Below are 13,832 nucleotides of genomic sequence, written 5' to 3' on the forward strand. Positions count from 1 at the left end.
GTGTGCAGACCGCATCCTCTCCGAGACGCCCTATGTGTCTGAGGTTCCCGGATACTCTGCAGTGAAGCAATCTGGTCCCTTGTTGAAGCCTGAGTTTATGAAATATAATTGATCATCAAACTCAGTCCTCACAAAACACTCATTAAACTTTATGGACTTCGAACTCATCCACTGATAAACTAAAAGTAGTGGTTTGTTAGGTATATTCAAGGAGTGAATTCAATCAACTTAGAAGTTAGTGGGGGAAGGGATAGTTAGGAGTTTGGGACGGACATGTACACTCTGCTGTATTTAAAATGGATAACCAACAAGGACCTACTGGCTAGCACAGGGAACTCTGCTCAGTGTTATGTGGCAGCCTGGATGGGAGGGGAGTTTGGGGGAGAATGGATACGTGTATATATATGGCTGAGTCCCTTCTCTATTCACCTGAAACTATCACAACATTGTTAATCGGCTATACCCCATTACAAAATAAAAAGTTAAAAGGAAAAAAATTTTAAGTTGGTACGAATGAAGTAGAAAGTGCCCAATACTAGAGGTATTGGCATCATTACAGTCTAACTAGGGAAATCGAGTGCATTTAGACTAGCACAGGATAATATAACCAAGCTCCAATGAATATGGCACAGGGTACAAATGCCTTAAAAGATAATAGAGAAAATGGAAAATGTTATCAAAGAGCTTCCCATTTTAAAAGCACTGTGTATGCTTAGTCATGTCTAACTCTTTGCAACACCATGGACTATAGCCCACCAGGCTCCTCTATCCATGGGATTTCCCAGGCAAGAATACTGGAGTGGGGTGCCATTTCCTCCTCCAGGGGATCTTCCTGACCCAGGGATCAAACCCACGTCTCTTGCGTCTCCTGTACTGGGAGGCAGATTCTTTATCACTGAGCCACCTGGTAAGCCCCTTGAATCTTTTATATTAGACATTGATCATGCCTGCCCTTTGCTCAAAAGGAAGACGTTATCTTTTAAGGCTTTTTGCTGTGCAAACATCCTTATAAAGATAGTTTGGAACAAAGGCAGAAACCAAGACACAGAGAAACATGACAGACCCTTGGAGAATTGTCTCCCAACATATGCAGAGAAAACTTCAAAATGCTATTTGAGGATATAAATGAAGATTACATAAATTAAAAGATCTGTTTTATTCTTGAATAATCACTAAAGGTAATGAAAAGATCAAGCATGCCTAAATTAATCTCTAAATTTAATGCTATCCCAATGAAAATACTAACAGGTGGAGCAACAGGACATTCATTACTGGTGGGAAGGCAGAATGATACATCCACTTGGAAGACAGTGTCTTCTTAGAAAACTAAATGTAGTCTCACCATGTGACCCAACAACCTCACTCTAAATATTTACCCCAGGGAGTTGAAAACTTAGGTTCACACAAAAACCTGCACACAGATGTTTATAGCAATCTTATTCATCATTGCCCAAAATTGGAAGCAACCAAGATGTCCTTCAATAGGTGAATGGATACCGAAACGAAATATTATTCAGTGCTAGAAATGAGCTATCAAGCCATGAAAAGACTGGGAAAAAAAACTGAAATGCAAATAGTTAAGTGAAACAGTCAGTCTGAAAGGTCGTATCATATGACTCCAAATACATGATATTCTGGAGGCTAAACAGAGTCCTCAGTTTTATCTGCCAAGTAAAATACAATTCTCAACTTACAACTGGTGCATTTTTTTTAATGTGTTTTTTTCTTAATAGTTGTCCTAATGTACTGTATAAAAGGCCTTTAGTAATGTGGTGGTGAGGAATGGATTGAGGGGAAACTTTCTACAGTCCTGTGACAAAGTCTCAGTGTTTTAGTGAGCCCATGCCTCTGGACTGTGAGCTTCACAAGACTTTCTTGGGTTTTCCTTTTCCCCTCTTTAAGAGGTAGAGGAGGATGGTGGAGTGAGCTAGTGTTGGGCGTTTCCTCCCCCAGGTCACTTAGGCTCTAAGAATACCCTGAAGGTTAAGCTCTTGTTAACTAATTTCCCCTGAGGGCAAGAGTAGCATTGGCGTCCAGATGTTAAGTCATGTCTGACTCTTTTCCACCCCGTGGACTGCAGCACGCCGGGCTTCCCTGTCTTTCCCCATCTCATTGCTCAGACTCATGTCCATTGAGTCCATGATGCTATCTAACCATCTCATCCTCTCTTGCCCTCTTTTCCTCCCGCCCTCAACCTTTCCCAGCATCAGGGTCTTTTCCACTGAGTCGGCTCTTTGCATCAGGTGGCCAAAGTATTGGAACTTCAGCTTCAGCATCAGTCCTTCCAGTGAATATTCAGGGTTGATTTCTTTTAGGATTGACTGGTTTGATCTCCTTGTTCTCCAAGGGACTCTCAAGAGTCTTCTCCACACCACAGTTCAAAAGCATCGATTCTTTGGCACTCAGAAGAGTAGAATGCTCTGGCTTATTTTAAATGGTTCCTTTTCCTCTTCCCCAGCCCGAAGCACTAGGGGATTTTTCTCCAAAATTTACTATGAGAACATAGTCAAGCTCCTGGAGGTAAACTTACAATATTGTGAAGGTCCCCCTATGACTGGGTTTTCCTAGAGTTTTTAATTCTCAGACTGGTACAAGCAGAGCCTCCAGCAATTTGCCAATTAGAGTGCTGGTTTTCCTATGCCTGTGCTGGCCTCCAGGTGATTTCCATTCGTGAGTCTCTGTTCGGGGAAGCTGGGACTTCCTGTATTCATTTGACTGTCTCCCAAGCTGCAGTTTGCCTTGTGTCCATGCTGCTTTCAGATCCTAGAAATGTTATTGATTTTTCAGTCTGTTCAGCTTTTTACTTGCTAGGATGAAGTGGCAACTTCTAAGCTAACATGCAGAACCTGAAAGCAGAAGTCCTTAACTTTTTTTAAAGTCATAAATTTTACTTTTTTTTTAATTTCCATTTTAAAGGGGCTATAAAGTTGAAAAACAGATTACAGCTTAGGGGGAAGTATTTTCAATTCACATTATATGCAAAGTCTAATCTCCTTAATAGAAAATGGACAAGGACGAGAATGAAATTACAGAATAATTACAGATGTCTTTTAAGTATTTAAAAAGTGTTCAAATATATACAAAGTATTTTTTAAATGCTTACTTAACTACCTGTTAACTTTTATTGTTATTATTACCTTTCAAATAAAGTATATGCAAATTAAAACTATTAGATATCATTTTAAATTTATGTTGGCAAAGATAGAAAAAATGGATAATGCAATGTATGAGCATTTCTATACTTTTCTTTTGAGAGGATAATTTGATACAACTTCTTTTGGAAAGAAATTTAGCAAGATCATCAAGAGTGAAAAGATATCCTTTTATGCAGCAATTTCAGTTCTAGGGTTGATCCTTCAGATATATATGTGCTCAATCATGCATGTACAAGACTATTAATTGTAGCATCTTTAGTAATATGAGACTGGAAACAGTTATATAACCTGTGATAAAGGAATATAATAAAATATAGCTCTTTAATAGAATAAGGTGGTGCTCTAGTATGTCCATGGAGAGATTTTGAAAATGTCATATGAAGAAACCAAATACAGAAAAAGACTGTGCTACTAATTATGTTTTTTAATAAAAGTGGGGATAATCTGGAAGAAGAAAACAATGTTTGTGGTTGATTCTAAGAAGTCGTGGATTAGGAGTCTGAGAGGGAAGACTCACCTATGTCTTTCATTATGTGCTTTTATTGCTTCAGAAAAGGAGAGGGAGAGAGAATGCAATCAAGCACACCTCTGTAGAGCCTTGCTGCTAGTCACAAGGAACAGATAGCTCAGTTAATGGTTTTGAAACAAGAGGGAAGGGGACAGGGCACAACCTTTAAAAGAATGACAGAGCTGTTGTGGATACGACAAAAAAATTGGTTAGAACCGATTAGGCCCAAGATGGCAGGAGATTTGGCTCCCAGTAGACCTCAAGCCTCATTATGTACTCATGGTGTTACATTAGCATATGCTGAATGACACACCCACAGGCATCATGACAGTCCTGAGGCTTACCATAAAAGGCAAAAAGCGGACAGTGGCCCAGATCCTGGAAATCCCACCTCTTCCCCAAAATAATTGAAAAAAATCCCCTTGCTTCTTAGCCTATGAAATTACCCAACCCTTGAAACCAACCACCTCATATTCCAGGGCCACTCTTGCCTAATGAAACAGACCACATTCTTTCTATAGAATGTGCATCTCCCTAAAAGACCTACTTCTTACCTATCACTTTGTCTTTCACTGAATTCTTTCTGCACTGAGACATAAAGAAAAGAACCTGAGTTTCATTAAGTCCTGACACCAAATGTGTGTGCATGCATGCTAAGCCACTTCAGTTGTGTCCGACTCTTTGTGATCCGGTGGTCTGTAGCCCACCAGGCTCCTCTGTCCATGACACCAAGTGAGTGATTCTAATTAAAAGACAGTGGACTCAAGTCCTAATCTGAGTTGTGCAATTTCAGTTTCAGTGCTTTTCTAAGTTCAGGAAGATGCAAGAATCCTGGTTCCTAAAGAATCTCTCCTAGAAATATCTAACTGTCTGAAGCCCTGTTCTGCCAGTTCTCCCAGAGCACAGAATGCCTCATTCCACCTGGAGTTCCTTTCAGAGTGTGTTGAAGGTCAGTAACGGCAGTACCTAATAACTTAATTCTCGTAGAATCAGGTGGTGAGAGATATTCTTTAGTTGGCAAGAAGGTAAAAAGCGTCAATTATGCAAGATGAACAAGTTCTAGAGATCTACTGTGCAACCTTGTACCTATAGTTAGCCATACTATAGCACACTTACTTATTTGTTAAGAGGGTAGATCGCATGTTAAATATCCTTACCACAATTAAAAACATGCTTGACAACAAACAAGCAAATAAGTAAATTCATTTTTAATACATAAAGTCCCATACACATCAGCTGGTTCTAATCCTTAGCACAGTAACAGATCACAACATGAGGATCCTTAAGAAACTCAAATGAAATCCAATATTTTAATTTCTAAACTCAATAGGGGAAAAACAACAACAAAATCGGGCTTCAGTAGGGTATCTCTCACATTCCTACATTATTCAGCACAGTCCTTTGAATATAATAGAAATGCATTCTCAAAATCTGCCATGGGTTTCATTAAATGGTTTTCACTGCTATTGAACATTAATTTATCTGCATTGATACATATAGGAGATTTCCTCAGTTAAAAGCAGACTTCCTCAGATAAAAACTCGTTGAAAATGTAAACATCATTAAAATGTCATCCCTCAGCTTTCAACTCCCTGAGGCTGATCACACCAGAAATTTTCATCTTTTGCTCAAGTATAAATTGGCTCTTAGATCAGATGGCTGTTGCAGGCCTGTGCTCTTCTTTTGCAAAATAAGCGTTCAACTGTGACTGGAATAAGTGTAGCAGCTGTTCTTGGGAGGGAGGGGGACACGGGAAAGAGTGTGAGCAGCCTTCTCCGGCTGGCAGATGCTGTGATTTTCCTCTCGGTGCAGCAGTTACACTGAGCTATACACTTCTGCACACACACATTCCCTTGGCAAACAGACTGTTCTTTTTGATGTATGCCTCCCACAGCCTGGTGGCATCTTGTGTAGGCTCCTCCGGGGACCCATGAGCCAGCCCCTAGGGACTTCTAAAGGAAATCAACCCTGAATATTCATTGGAAGGACTGAAGCTGAAGCTCTCTAACACTTTGGCCACCTGATGCAAAGAGCCGACACATTGGAAAAGACCCTGATGCTGGGAAAGGTTGAGGGCCGGAGGAGAAGGGACCGACAGAGGATGAGATGGTTGGATAGCCTCACCAACTCAATGGACATGAGTTTGAGCAAGCTCTAGGAGATAGTGAAGGACAGGGAACCCTGGTGCGCTGCAATCCATGGGGTTGCAGAGTCGGACACGCCTTAGTGACTGAACAACAAGAAATGCAGAGCCCAGGGAAAACCACAAGGGGGCACTTTTGCGCACAGGTGATTCCGACTTTAGGAGACAAAACGCCACCAACAGCAGAGGAGAGAAGATAGCTGGAGATTTGTGGCCCGAGATGTGAAAGGAGAGACTACCTGTTGTAAAAGCCACTCAGGACTTTTATTTTATTTTAAAAAAATTTTTTTTTTAATTTGGCTGTGCTTGGTCTTACCTGCAGCATGTGGAATCTAGTTGCCTGACCAGGGATTGAACCCAGGCCACCTGCATTGGGAGCAGAGTCTTAGCCACTGGACCAGCAGGGAAGTCCCCAGCTAGGAATTTTAAAAGTGGCATAAACTAGCTGCTCCCCTCCAATCTAGATGTGTGTGCATGCTTAGTCATGTCCAACTCTGCGACCCCATGGACTGACTGTAGCCCACCAGGCTCCTCTGTCCATGGGATTTCCCAGGCAAGAATACTGGAGTGGGTTGCCATTTCCTTCTTCAGGGGATCTTCCCCACCCAGGGATCGAACCCAGGTCTCCTCTTTCTCGTGTATTGGTGGATGGATTCTTTACCACTGAGCCACCTGGGACCTTGATTAAAATGAAAATAAACCTCAAACCGAATACATACAAGAAATTATTTAACAAGGGACTTACCAGTGGTCCAATGGTTAAGAATCCACCTTCCAATGCAAGGGACACAGGTTCGATCCCTGCTCAGGGAACGGAGATCCCACATGCCTAAGGGCATCTGAACCTGTGCACGGCAACTAGTGAGCTGTGCACTCTAGAGCCCATGCTCCACAGCTCGAGAAAGGCCACATGAGGCAATGAAGACCCAGTGTGGCCAAAAGAAAAAAAAAATTATTCAACAAGCATTAGGAGCAAACTGAAAGAGCACAGTTCATATAACTTGTTTGGCAAACACAATGAATCCTAGCTCTCTGTTCCTTTACTGCTTTAAACATTCCAGAAGGCAGGCACAACATTCCAAAGGAAAGATTCTGGTACCTGAACAAGCAATATCAGGTGACCAGAAATCTCCCTAAACCAATAGCTGGACACAGGACTTCACAGGGATCAAGTCTTGCAGGTTGTTTCCCAAGGGAGCTGACACAGAGCTCGGGGACTTTTTATACTCTGTTCAGAGTGTATGTTTGATAGGGACAGAGGGAAGGGACAAAGTAGGTGAGTAGAGAGTTCATCCCACTAGGGGATTATAAGTAGAGAAAATATGGGCGACCCCTGTAAGTTAATGAATACTCAAGAAAGCAGGTTTGCTTAACCACAAAACCAAGCAGGCTTGCTTAGCAACCAAACCATACAGCAGAATCATGGACTATGCCCCTAAACAATAAAACAATGGCGACGTGAGACCACAACCTGCCCAATGAGCTCAGTAAGTTAATGATTCCTAGGACATGCTCTGCACACATAAAAAATGATAATTTGTGGACCCAGCTTGACCATGTAGGGACAAGAAAACTCCCCTGCTCAACCTGGACAAGGAGCTGATGATGAAAACATGATGTCTACTTAAGAAAGATGGTCTTCTCCCCCTCCCCACTTTTCCTTTGATTATAAAACTGTAGCCCATCAAGTTCTCAGGGTGCAGCATTTCTTGCCTCTCTGCTTGTAAGCCTCACAAGCATCCTATTCTAATAAATCACTTCTTATCTACCACCTTACTCTCACTGAATTCTTCTCTGTGCTGAGACATAAAGAACTGTAGTACTGGAGCTCTCCAGAGCCCTGGACACAACACCTAATGGTTTCATGTTATCTTATCCACAGGAAAGTGAGACCATGAACTCCTTTAGGAAAAAAAACAGATCTTATTCACATTTTCTTTCCCTGTTGTAGGCCACCAACATTTCCTACCAGCCCTTCATGAGGTGGGCCACCAACATTTCCTACCAGCCCTTCATGAGGTGGGGCCTAATTCCTATCCCATTGAATCTGGGCTGGTCTCAATTGCTGTGACAAGTAAAAGGTAGCAGAAGTGACACTGTGCCAATCCTAGTCCTAGACCTTCTGGAGACTGGTGGCTTCCTCCTCTTGGAAGCCCACCACCATGTAAAGAAGTCTGATTACCCTGCTGGAGATAGAGGCCATATGGAGAGATTAGAGCTGTGGGAGATGAAAGCAAGAGAGACCCAGGCAAGCCCCTGCCATTTCAGCCTCACCAGCTAAGGCACCAGACATATGAGTGAGGCCTCTCTGGACCTTCCAGCCAGTACCACAGGAGCAGAGACATGCCAACCCTACCCTGTGCAAATTGCATAATCAGAAGAGAATAAATAGTTGTTTCTACCCACTGAGTTTTGGGAGCGGTTTATTACATAACAATAGATAACCGAACATCCCCCTTGCCACGTGCTCCAGCACCATGGCAGTCACATTCACAGCTGTGGACAAAGAATGCCACCTGCCACATCAGCAAACAAAGGATGTTGTGGCCATCAAGCCATCAGCCATCAGCCACTACAGCCACTGGGCTGGTGAGCCCTGAGGGTACTCGGGATGGAGACAAAGAAGCTGCCTACCATCAAGCCAAGCCAGTCAGCCACTGCAGTCACCCTCAACTGTGGACCTTGAGGGGATTCACATTGTTAAAGAACTGGATACTGGCCCTAGATATCTGAGGTGCATATCAAAGGAGCAGCTTCATTAAGCCCACACTCTTGCATCTTCCCATACATATTCATAGAAAAGCACTAAACTCACTAACTTGAGATGTTTGTTTTTTGTTTAATCTTTTGATGTTTTGACTACTGGTTTTTGTTGCAAAAACTCCCATACATCCTGGTTCTCCCTTACCTCTTTGGAGCAGTCCTTCAGCTATCTGAGAGGGTGTCTTCCGGGTGTACATCCTCAGAATGTCCACCGATAAAACATAATCGTCAACTTTTAGGTTGTCATTTTTTTTTCAGTTGCCAGAATAATAGCACCAAGGTAGGCTTGATTTCGGATGCACACAGCAGTATATAGCAGCTTGCAGCAAGCAGCAGCGAGCATTAGCTAGAAGTAAGGTCTTAGTTTATCAGACCGGGAGTCCTAATCACTGGACCGCAGGGGCCAGCAGTTAGGGCCTGAGTCCCTTATCCCTGCCTGCCTAGTCAAGAACGAATTCAGTGGGGGAGGCAGAAGGTAAAGAGTAAAGTAAAAAGCTTATTGAGGGCTTCCCTGGTGGCTCAGTGATAAAGAATACGATCCCATGTGCCTTGGAGCAACTAAGGCCGCACACCACCACTGCTGACCCTGTGCTCCAAAACAAGAGAAGACACCGCAATGAGACGCCCACAACTAGAGAAAAGCCTGTGCAACAATGAAGACCCGGCACAGCAAAGAAGAAAACAAATAAATAAATTTAAAAAAATTTTTAAAGTTTATGAGAAAAGAAAAGTACATGCGAAAAGGCTCACAGGTGAACTCAGAGAGTGTCAAGACTTTGGGAAGCTTAAATCCTTTGTAAGGGGGAAGTTTTCAGCTCTTTGTCTTTCTACAGGCTAATCTCTTGCTTTGTCCCCCGCCCCTGACTAATTTGTCTCAGGACCTTCCCCTGAGGCGGACACACACCCCTCAGCCAAGATGGATATCGAAGTAAAGCCTTGTGGAAAGAGCAAGACTCATTGTGTCCTAGAATTATCCCCTGACTTTTGACCCCAAGGAGCCTTTCTGCACATGTGTAGTATCTCCCTTATCCCCAAAAAAGGGAGAGTAATGATCCCTTTTACCCTAAGAGGGTTTTTCCCCTCTTTGTCCTTGCCATGACTATTATCTTCAGGCATTCCCAAGAGACAAAAGACTGGCTATTTAACCTGTTGTTACTTCCATTTTGGAGGGCAAATAGAAGACAAATGATTGTAAATACCTTAACTGGAGGCTATCTATCTCCTGTCTCAGGAAATACTAACAGGAAGCTAGTTGTAAGTATCCAGCCTGAAGCCCATAGAGGCCAGTTGTAAATGTCTAACCTGGAACCCATCAATCTCCTACCTCACTATTTTTCTGCCTCAGAAAAAATTGTGTTTCTGTGGATGAAGGTGCAGAGAAAAAGTGGTACCTACATACAATGGAATACTAGTCAGCCTTGAAAAGGGAAGTGAAAGTGTTAGTCACTCAGTTCAGTTCAGTTGAGTCGCTCAGTCTCATCCAACTCTTTATGATCCCATGAACCTATAGCCCACCAGACTCCTCTGTCCATGGAATTCTCTGGCAAGAATACAAGAGTGGGTAGCCACACGTTACAACATGGATGAGCCTTGAAGACATTATGCCAAGTAGAATAAGCCAGACACAAAAAGACAAATACTGTATGACTTCACTCATATGAAGTAGTGGAAATGTCAAATTCACAGACAGAAAGGAGAATGGTGGTTACCAGGGGCTAGGGTAGAGAGAGGGGGGAGTTATTTTTTAAGTTAGTAGGTACAGAGGTTCAGTCTGAGAAGATGAGAACATTCTGGAGGTGAAGGTGGTGCTGATGTTTGCCCAACAAAGTTAACTATTTTTAATGTCACTGAACTGTACACTTAAAATGGTCCAAAATGTCATGAGTTTTTATGTATATATATTTCAGATTATATATGTTTCAGGTTGTATTTTACCACAATAAAATATATAGTACTTATTTGATAATTTTATGAATTAGGAAGTTGTTCTTTCTGTCTCCATCCCTCCTCCCTCCTCCCTCTCTCTGCTGTTTTCCCGTATACCTCATCTCAAATTCTCTTTTAAATCCGAACATTTGGCACATATGTGTCACTCCGAATGCTAGATGTAGGTCAAAGACGTCACTATTTTAAAAAGCAAGAAAAAGAGAAGCTCAGTCCCTCCCAGTGTTTGCAAGGTGGGAAGCCCACGATCAACTTTTCAGCAGCTGCGCTTCTCAGTAGAGAAGGCACAGAGTTCCGTCTACACACTGGCACTTGGGTAAACTGCTGCTGCCAAATGAATCAGGTGGTTGAAAATGTTAATTATTTGAGTAGGCATTTCAGAAAAGCTCTGGAGGGAAAAAATCTATAACTAAAACCAGGTCAAAAAAAGGCACTGCTTCCCCTATTTCTAGTCAGATTTGCCCAGGGTCCTTAGATTATTATCAGGTCTGACTCTGAGTCCCCACCTCTGCCCTAGAAATCAGACATTCTATCCCCCTTTCTTTGTTGACAGTCTCTCTCCTGAGCCTCTCACCCTGGCCCACTGTATACTCCATCCCCAATCTTTCTGACCTCAGGTCTCATTTTCTCACTTCACTTTTGGGTGGTAACACTTGGCATCACATATGGCTTTACTATTGCTTTGGTTTAGTTTGGTTTTGCCTTTTTAGACAAAATGTAGTCCACCTCCCCTGACGTTTGGCCACCAATATCTGGAATCTGAACTTTTTTTTCTTTAATATTTATTTACCTTTATTTATTTATTTGGCTGTGCCGAGTCTTAGTTGCAACACACAGGATTTTTGATCTTCCTTGCAGCATGCAGGCTCTTTAATCGCTGTATGCAAACTGTTAGTTGTGTGGCATGTGGAATCTTGTGCCCTGACCAGGGATCAAACCCGGGCCCTCTGCATTGGGAACACTGATTCTTAGCTACTGAACCACCAGGGAAGTCCCTGGAATCTGAACTTCTGCCAAGGAACTCATGACTTGTGTCCCTGTGGACTCCCCCTCACCTGCAGGCACTTTCTCACTTCCTTTATTTCTTTGGCCATGTTGCCAGGGTAACTGGAACATCCAGAGGGAAAGAAATTAATCCACATTAGGAGGCAAGTAGATTTCTTCAACTCTAAAAATGAGAGAGGAAATGGAATTCAGAGGGAAAATAGGCAAAAACAGTCCAGTCCAGATGAAAAACAAACTCAGGTCTGAGCAGATGGATCTAATTTCACTTGGAGAGACAGTGAAGCATAGTAAATATGGTCTGGGCCTGGGGAGCAGACATTTTAGGATTCCAGTCCCATCTCAGCTCTTCAGTGTTCAGACAGGTGACTTTTCCTCACTGAGCCTCAGTGTCCCTACTGTGATAATAATACCTACCTCACGAGTTTAGGAGAATTAAAAGAGATAATATTTGTAAGCAATTCACCACAATGCCCAACACAGAGTCAATTCTGCATTAAAGATAATGATAATTATAACCAATCCCAAGTGAAGTGAAGAGCCAAGTGAAGTGAACCAGTGTCAGGTGAAGAATCAGGAAGACCAGGATGACAAAAAAGTGAAAATTGTGTCATGGCATGAAGTTTTTACCAAGGAAAAAAATAGATTCAAAAGTTCTCTTTGAGTATAGGGTGGGGTATCCTGTAAACAGTGGATTTTAAAGTGTTTTGTTTTCCTAATAAACTTATCTGTGGTTGCCAAGGGGGAGGGGCGGTGGGGGAGGGATGGAGTGGGAGTTTGGAATTAGCAAACGCAAACTATTCTATTCATAATGGGTAAACAACAAGTTCCTACTGCATAGCACAGAGAACTGTATTTAATATCATGTGGTAAACCATAATGGAAAAGAAAATGAAAAAGAATATATGTATGTATGTATGTGTGTGTATATATATATGTATATGTAACTGAATCACTTTGGTATACAACTATACTTTGATAAAATAAATTCTTTAAAAAGTGTTTGGTATTCCTCCTGTAGATAGGTTTTTAGATCAAAGATGAAAGCTGAAGGGAAACAAGTGTAGCTCAATGTAAAGAAGGCTTTCTTTCTGAGTTGGCTTCCCTGGGGTTTCCCTGGGGCTTCCCTGGTGGGCCAGCAGTTAAGATTCCGCCTTCCAATGCAAGGGGTGTGGGTTTGATCCCTGGTCCGGGAACTAAGATCCCACATGCTGTGGGATACAGCCAAAAAATTTTAAAAACAAATTTAAAAAAAAGTGAGATGACTGTGCTTTGATAAGCCATAGAATCTGAGAATGAGACTCGTACTGGCAAAGGGAGAATGGCCTTTGACTGGATGTTTATCACAGAATTCAGGCCTAGGCTGGATGCCCATGAAGATTCCTTACAACACTGGAATTCTAGGTCTGCCGTGTTCTATTGCTCACTGTAAATATTATCAAGTATTTATTGGTCATTTCTTGAGCACCATCTTGGGGTTAGAGGAGAGAAAAGAAGGTACAAAGATCTAGAGGATAAAGTTTCTGTTTTCGAAACATTTCAAGTCTCCTTAGGCAAGCAAGATACACGATTCAATTCGATAAATATTTATTAAAGCTGACTTCTGGTGAAGCCTGTGCTTGTCGGTAGAAATTCAAAGAGGAATTGAGACGGCCCCAAAGATGCCTACACCAGAGCAAGATGCTGTACTCTCAGGGTTAACTGAGTTTTTTACCTAAGTTCTAGATGAATTCAGAGGGAGGAGAAATCCTCTCTTTTGAGCAGGAGCATAATTATGTATAAGCTGTAAGGCCTTGCTGAATACTTCGGACACACGACTCTCCTGACTAATCTCAAGAAAAAGTGTTTGTATTTTGATGTGAGGACTTGCTATGAACAGGGTTATGGGATGGAAGAAACAAGACACATACCAGATGTCAACAACCAGAGGAAACAATAGGACCTTCCACCCTCCAGAGTAGTGACGGTAAAGGCAAGGAGTTGGAAAGACAGGAAGTGAGCAAATGGTACCCTACTGGGCATAATGTTGAGGAAAAATAGTACCACTGACTAATTTTTTTAAAAATTTGGTTGCTTTGTTACTTTGTAAGTTGTTTAAAGATTACTCAAGCCTTTGATAAGTTCCCAACATATCCAATTTTCTACCATCACATCTTCACTCTATCTTTGCCAGAATTTCTGACTTCCTTAGAGACAGAAGAAATGAATAGGAAGGGAAGTAATATTTTGTTTTAATATTTATTAAGCTGCTCCAAGTCTTAGTTGCAGCACATAGGATCTTCAGCCTTCATTGCAGCAGGCAGCATCTGTAGTTGTG

The sequence above is a fragment of the Giraffa tippelskirchi genome, chromosome 11 (genome assembly GCF_054371585.1).
Source record: "Giraffa tippelskirchi isolate mGirTip1 chromosome 11, T2T-mGirTip1v1.2.pri, whole genome shotgun sequence".
Classification (NCBI taxonomy): Eukaryota; Metazoa; Chordata; class Mammalia; order Artiodactyla; family Giraffidae; genus Giraffa; species Giraffa tippelskirchi.